We start from the raw sequence: 8,247 nt of genomic DNA, 5'->3' as shown, positions 1-8,247 counted from the left end.
CAAGGGCACAACTAGCCTTCAACGAGCTCCTGCTCAGTATTTTCCACCTGCTGTGCTCCAGGCTCCTCAGTCACTTGTTCGTCTACTCACAACAATGCAAACAAGCAATGTCCATAGGAAAAATTCACATCACACCAAACATGAGAACAAACTACGTACCGATGTTCTACATATCGCTACGAGATTGTAGGTTCGAGAACCACTAAAATCAGAGTTATAGTTATAAAGTTATGATTTTCTGAATATTTATGTGTTAAACATAGGCTAAACAAATTAAGTGCTTGATTTTATCAATATGTTACATAGTAAAATAAGGTTACTAACTGGTAAACAATATTAATATGAGTTCAATGTAACTGGAATGGATCAATTTAGAGTTAAAACAAAAGGTTATGTATTTATTAAGATTTAAGGTTTAATTTCTATATAAGAATTATTTTCTTATTTATTTATTTATTAAACCTGAGATCCTTTTGGACCGCGGCCACCAATTCTAGAGAGTACAAGGTTTAAATCATAAATATCGGGAACTACATTTAATTACTTCCTAACTGGTGTGGATGGCGGGTTGATTTCCTGGAAACCTAGGGGCTCTTTTACAAAATGCACGGCCGAATGGGTACGTTTGATCCGCAATCGTTCGATCTTAACACTAACGCATCATATTAGATCGTGACCCCATCGAAACGATACCCGCAGACCACCCTTGGATTACCAATCAACGGTCGAGGGCATGCCACTGGACTAATAAGCCAACTTTTTTGGATTTTAGCCTTTTTTGAGTTTTTTTTGCACAACTATGCCCTTTACAGTTTCATTTCAAAAAATGGACCCCAACCTCGGCGCCATCATCATTGGCGCCGAGGTAACACACATCGACGCCAGTACCATTGGCGCCAACTTTTCCTACGTGGCAGCCGATGTGGCAAGTCCCAGGGGGTCGGCGCCATAGATCTTGGCGCCGACCCCCCTTGACGGTGGGGTCCGGTGCTATCCAGGGGGGTCGGCGCCAAGATCTATGGCGCCGACCCCCTGGGACTTGCCACATCGGCTGCCACGTAGGAAAAGTTGGCGCCAATTATGTTGGCGCCACTATGTGTTACCTCGGCGCCAATGATGACGGCGCCGAGGTAAGGGTCCATTTTTTGAAATGAAACTACAAAGGGCATAATTGTGCAAAAAAAACCCTAAAAGGGCTAAAATGCAAAAAAGTTGGACTAATAAGTGCATGCAATGAATTGAGCCGAGAAAGAGTATTATCAGAGATTCAGAGCTCGTTTGAAAGTAAGAATATCAGATGAGATTGGAGGGGCTTTTAGATAAGAGAGAATAGGGAATTTAGCCCTCGAATCATCTATAATATTTTTGCTTCAAAACACGCCTTTACAGGACTCATAAGAACACATTTTTCATTTATAGAGCATCGTCGTCTCCTCTTTCAGAAAGGGTTAATTATATCCGTGCCATTATAATTTTCTAAGTTTTGATATGTGCCACTAAATTTCTTAAGCTTGTAAATATGCCATTAAATTTCTAATCAACTCTTAAATACACCATTTTGTTGAATCAGACGTAACTAGTCGTACATGTATTTTCGTATTTCTTTTTTACCCTAGTTCAAAGTAAACCCAGCAGAAACGTTGCTACGAACCCAGCCATTTTGTGACTTTTCGTCTCTCCAAACATGCGCTCCGTACAGCCGCCACTGGACCGTAGCTGCGTTCCACCCCTCGCTAGAGCTGCACAGTTGATGTACTGACAAACAAAGGTAAAAAAGGAAATCCGAAAATACGTGTGCCGGTGGTACTTCAGATTGTGTATTTCAGAGTTGATTAGAAGTTTCATGGTATATGTGCAATCTTAAGAAGTTTAGCGACACATATCAAAACGTAGAAAATTATAATGACACAGATATAATTAACCCCAGCAAAATGGCACTAAGGCACTGCCTGTGCGTAGCTCTGTTGCTTGTTAGATTAGAAATCGCACATTGACGGCTTTGCTCTGTCGCTGCGGCCGGCCGGCCACCGTGAGCGTCATCAGATCACCGGGGCTTCTAACGACAACCGCGGCCTGCACGGCGGTAGCCACCTTACTGTGTTCTAACGACAACTGCTCGATGGCCGACGCCATGACCCCTGCCATCTCGGTAGCCCGGGTGTCGGAGCTCGTGGTCGTGGCCAGCGCGACGACGGCCGTGACCTGGGCCACGGACACCATGGCGTGCATGTGGGCCTTGTCAGCGCGGTCCTCCTTGCCGCTCTGCTTCGCCCGACATGTGTTCCCTGTGGTGAAACTGGAACCACTTGCCGATCGATTTGGTGGTGGCCGTGGCTCATGGAAGATCACCTTGCTGCATCTCTCTGTTTGTATGTTGCAGTACTAGCACCAGGAATCAAACGAAAGATGCTGCCAAGCAAGAGGGGTGCTGATGATCTCACAAGATTCTCAACTGACTCATTGATTCCAAGTCTGCTGGTTCTTCCTTTTTCTTCAATTTTTTTCTGCTGTTTTGTATTATCTTGTCTAACTTGGTGCTTATTTTGGGACAATCAAGGTTTCTGGAGTGAGCTGAGTGACGAAGTTGCATCAAAATTGTCTACAAGTGTTGTCTCAATTGCTTTGTCCGATGGTGATTACACTGTTGTACCCTTATTTTGTTTTTTCGAAATATATGCCTAAAAATCATTAGTTGCGTGAATAATTCAAATTATGATCTTGTAGGACAAAATGTGCTATTTGCATTTTCTGGCATAGCAATGCCAGTCTAACTTCACAAAGTTTGTCACATCAGCATGTTTGGTTAGAGCTTTAAATGATGAAAGAATGAACCATGATAACATTGAGGTTGGTGCCAAATCATTTACTAATTGTTCTTTTTTTTACTTTACATAACTGTGATAATTCTGTGCTGTAGATTGAAGTACGCCATGAAGGAAATGTTGCCATAGGGAATGTGGTAGAATATGACCTGGATCATGTAATTGTTGTTGTCGAAGTCACATTCACCCTTGATGTTTATTGCGCCGTACCTCTTAGTTATGCGGAAGAATTGATGCCTGGTAGAAAGGTTGTAGCAGTAGGGCGTGACATCTCTGGCAAATTAATGGCCACAAGTGGGACACTTACTGATTCAGGCCAATCTGAAGGTTGTGGACATCTTATGTTCTCTACATGTAAATTATCTGAGGTACACTTGCGTTGTTGTGAATGCTGTAATTTTTTTCTTTTACTACATGCTCTAAACTGTGTTGTGTATTCAATAATAAATTGTTAGTTTACTCCCTCTGTTTACTTGTATTAGTCGCTGTTGTCTAATGCAAAAGCTTGGCCTTATTCCTTTCAAAAATGTATACTTGTGCAGTTAAGTTGAACGGTTTTCAGATTGGTTGAGTTTGCAGTGGAACATACTTCAAAGATATCATACATTTTAAAGTATAAAACAGTACTCCTTCCAGTCCTTATTACCTGACATCACTTTCGAGTCTATTTTTGTCCTAATGACTGGAGGGAGTCTTATTTAGAATTTTCACAAGACAGTCAACAGTGACTAGTAAATGTAATGGTGGGAGTAACTCTTATTACATGGTCATTTTATTCTGTTCCATTGTAATCCTTGTTGCTTGCCACATGTTTTTTGTTCTAGGTTATGCAGGGGGGCGCCCTTTTTGAATTTGATGGGAACTTTGTTGCCATGAATCTTTTCTCGGATATGGAAAGACCCATATTCTTACCAAGGGATATAGTCTTTGAACGTTTGAACCATTTACGGACATCCAAGGAAAAGATAATATTTCTTGCAATGTTGAAGTTAGTCAGGTGTGCCAATATATTTCTAGTTTGTTCATCTATGTTTGTTGTTGCAGCTTTTATTGTTTATTCTTAACAATATCTTGATGCTTTGGTACCTCTAGCGTAAGATATTATCAAACAGGTCAGCTGTACTTGGTATGTGCCACAACTGCTCTGTATTGTAGAGTAGCCATATTCCTCCTGTGTACCAAATATTGAAGCCAACTTAGGCCTTGTTCGTTTCTGTCGGATTGCACCCGGAATCATTTCAGCTAATCAAAGTTTATATAAATTAGAGAAGCAATCCGGTTCGGAATCGTTCCGACCCACCAATCCGACACAAGCGAACAAGACCTTAGGGTTTGTTCGTTTCTGTCGGATTGCACCCGGAATCGTTCCAGCTAATCAAAGTTTATATAAATTAGAGAAGCAATCCGGTTAAGAATCGTTCCGACCCACCAATCCGACACAAACGAACAAGGCCTTATTTGTTTACCCTTAATATTAACTTGATGCTTTGGTATCTCTAGCGCATGATATATCAAACAGGTCAGCTATACTTGGCACATGTCACAGTTGCGCTGTATTGTAGAGTAGAATAGCCATATTCCTGTGTTTGAAATATTGAAGCCAACATATTTTTCTAATGCGAAATGTGTTAGAATATTTTGTTGCTACAAGGGAGTATGGTCTCTTGACTATCAAGATTTTCTCCAACTGGATACCACACGTTTCTCTAACTGATGGTCTAGGGCTGTCAAAAGAGTGCAAGGAGAAGAAGAGTGGTCTACTGTGCAGGTAGTCTCGCAAAAGATTGCCAATGAGAGCAGCTTTTGGTGTATGGCTGGAGCTTCTGCTCTGGGGAGGAGCTCCATTGCAGGTTGCTCGGTCATTGTCCTTAATTTGTGGCTGGGTAGTCGTTGATCATCCTTTTTTTTGGTGGTGCATCTGTACCTTCTTCTTAAATCCGTCCAGAAAGATCTGGATTGAGTGTGCATAGAGCACATCATGACCATCAAACCTCGTTGAAGAGTAGAGATGTGGCATGAGTTGTTGCACAAGCTGCCATAACATTTTAACATTAAGTTATCATGTGAACTTTAAAGTGACTGTTAAATGCTGTAGTTAGAATTAACACATGCCAATGCTAAGCAACCTTGTTGCAGTTTGCACCAGGATAAGCAAGGTATGTACAATTTGGGTTTACACTTTGGGTTATCTCAGTCCATCAAGGGATGTGGCCATGAGTCAATGCTTGCTGATTATCATGCGCTGCACAATTTTACTGCCCTGCTGTCCCACTAACTATTATACAATATCTCGTTGACCAGGTAGCATGAATGTTAATGCTTTTGAAGAACACTTTGGCGACAAATATCCTAATGGTGTCTGGGGTGAATTCAAGAAAGAAATTTCTTCTAACATATCTTACACCGTTGTCGCACTTGCTTCGTTCCATGGTGATTTCACACTGACGCGCTGTTTAATTTTTCACATTTATGTTCATCAGTCATCACTAGCTAATGGCAGTTATGGTGTCCAGGTGAATCGAAGTTCTTTGCATGCACAGGATTTTTCATTGACTATGATGGGTGTCTGACTATTCTGACCTCAGCGAGCTTGGTTAGAGACCCGGATGGCGCAAATGAGATTGTGAGCGGCTTAAGGGTTGGTGCCCAAAGGATTTGTTGGTGGTGGTGTAATGGTGTTGGATTTTCACCATAATATGATGTACTTAGCCTTACATACTTGGCGGCGTCACAACTGATCTGTCCATATAACCTGGTTAGGCTGTGATTGGAGGCCCCCTTGTTGATTTGGATGGAAGATTTATGGGCATCAATTACTACGATACGGAAATAGGAACACCGTTCCTGTTTTTTCATGATATCTGGACAATTTTGTGTGATTTGAAGACAAAAAAGTGAGTGTGGATTTCTCTTTTGGTATTCAAGTTGTTATGTTAGTGCTGGTTTACAAATTACAAGGTGTAGTCTTGCACATGACTGCAATATCTGTTTGGACACATTTGATCAATGATCTAGTTGGAGGTAAAAATCAACATAGTATTTTATTCTATATAAATCTCGTATCCATTCTGCATGTTTGACAGGGCGATGGCTGGTAGTCATGAGGGCCGTCTGAGAAATGACAACGGACCACCAAACATGTAAGTAGATACACCTCATCGATCTCACTATTAGTATTTTGTAATAACCATATATTGTTCAGAAATTTGCTGACCTGATGATGACGTGGGGAAAAAATGTATCGTTGAATGGCAGCTGCATATTGCCTGCCTGATCCAAGGCGATATGGATGAAGACGAAGTCGAAGATTAATAACGTGCAGCCCCACCCAGCAACTGCAACAGATTAGTAGCCTTCGTGTTTTTCTTTTTTGAGGATTAGTAGCCTTGGTTCTACTCTGCTGAATTGCTATCTGCATTCCGTAGTACGTTTGCTTTATCTGGATTGGAATCGCTGTAGTATTAGAATGTTTTTTTGGTTCGTGCTCCTTGCTTGCGTAAGCAACGTATTATTATAAGCTTACATACACAAAGCAAAATTAGCATCCGATTAGCCTCGTCAAAGTGGTCCTCCGCGCTCCATCCGCCCCCTCATCAGCGCCGAGGACTGGGAGGCCGTCCTCTCTCCGACGACGTGTCGCTGTCGCTGAACTGCCCGTCGGCTAGGGATGAAAAAAGGAGTAATGACCGACTGCTATATATACTGTATCCGCAAAAAAAAAGCAACATAAAAAAATCTTGAGAAAAAGTGGTGGAACGGAAACGGTTGAGTCATTTTTCCGACGGTATTCACGAATCCTCAATTGTTGCGCTTATAAAGATTCTAATCCTCACTTGGTAGGTCTACTAAAGCAGAGTGCCATCGATTATTTTATTCTAATAGAGTGGATGTTAGATATATGTGAAAGGAACGTGGATGCTTAGGAGTGGAGGGTAAATTAGGACATCTATTTTTTTGCACTAATGTAGCCTCTAATCTTACCTCTTAAACGAAATCTATGTGGATAACCAAGCAAGCTAGAGCAACTTAGGTGAAAGGAACATGGACGCTTAAAAGAGGGAGAGGGTGAATTAGGACTTCTATTTTTCACACTCTAAACTAGGCCTCTAATTAACAAATAATCTAATGCAACTAAGATTTTATCTAAGTATTACTATCTCTACTGCAACATGGAGTTATGCAACCTAGGTTTCAGTCCTACCAACTAGCCTATAATCTAAGCTAGGAAAGGTAAAGCACACAACCAAAGGAAGCAATACAAATGCGGAAGCTTAAAAGAGATAGAGATGCAAACTTCAATTGACATGCCGATATTTTTACCGATGTATCAAAAACCACGCAAGGTTTTTAAATGAGATAGAGATACAAACTCCCGTTGGTGCCCCTACGCAAAGGAAAGTCCATACGAGGATCAAGCACCTAGAGAGGTAACTTCGTAGATAGTCGTGAGCCTTCTCCACGTGCAAGTTGTGTTGCGCTTCCGGCCTTTCTCGAATGCTCTCCGTCGTCTTCACTATCGAGCTTCTAGCTGAAACATTACAGGCCTTATTCCATCTGGTACACGGTGGCGGCCACACCACAAACGGGATTGGTATGGTCTTGTAAGACTCTCGCCCCACTTGGTACAATTACAATGGTGCATGCAAGCATCAAGGGGTTTAGGGTGTCTAACCACACTCTAATCACCTGGGCATAACCTAGAGCATGTGCAATGAGGTAGTATAACTAATCTAAGCACTTCACAAAGCACCTACGCTAATCACCGAGTGATCATATTATCACTTGTGTGTTTTGACCTATTGGATTGGTGTCTCAACTCATACACTATGTTTCTTAGTTCTCCACACTTTCAAATGGCTAGTTGGGGTGGTATTTATAGCGTTCCAAGCACAAAAGAGTTGTTACCATAAAGCTATTGCAATCTACATACACATTGAACATGTCCAATGCGCCACATGTGTGCATCGGACATGTCTGGTCCCTTTCACGTGGACTAGCCATTGGAGCCTTCGCTGTCTGGTGTACACTAGACATGTCCAGTGGCGCACCGGACATGTCTTGTGCACAACACGACCCTTCGTGTGTTTTGGGCATAACTTTAAGCTCTGAACTCTGATTTTGATGATCTTGGATTTTTTGGAGAGCTAATGAAAAACTATACAACCTAGACTTGAAGCCATGTCAATTTGATCATATTTAAACAACCAACATTGCACCGGATTTGCCAAATGTAGTCTTTTACAACACCCAATTTCATATTGTGGGCATAACTTTTTGCTCCGGACTCTAATTATGATGATCTTGGACTTTTTGGAAAGCCAACGAAAAGCTCTATAGTTTAGAATGTAACCATGAAAATATGAGTAGATCCAAAATTGTGAGACACTTCCAATTCGATCACATCTTTGTCTCAGCTTTGGTGACT

General features: G+C 41.6%; 1 pseudogene; it reads left to right on the top strand.

Annotated features, from left to right (window-relative positions):
• Positions 1-1,902: 1,902 nt before the first annotated feature.
• On the top strand, positions 1,903-6,309 carry LOC103642318 (uncharacterized; annotated as a pseudogene).
• The last annotated feature ends 1,938 nt before the right edge of the window (positions 6,310-8,247 follow it).

The sequence above is a fragment of the Zea mays genome, chromosome 10, assembly GCF_902167145.1.
Source record: "Zea mays cultivar B73 chromosome 10, Zm-B73-REFERENCE-NAM-5.0, whole genome shotgun sequence".
Classification (NCBI taxonomy): Eukaryota; Viridiplantae; Streptophyta; class Magnoliopsida; order Poales; family Poaceae; genus Zea; species Zea mays.
The sequence above is the reverse complement of the archived record's forward strand: the minus strand, read 5'-3'. Positions and strand labels throughout refer to the sequence as shown.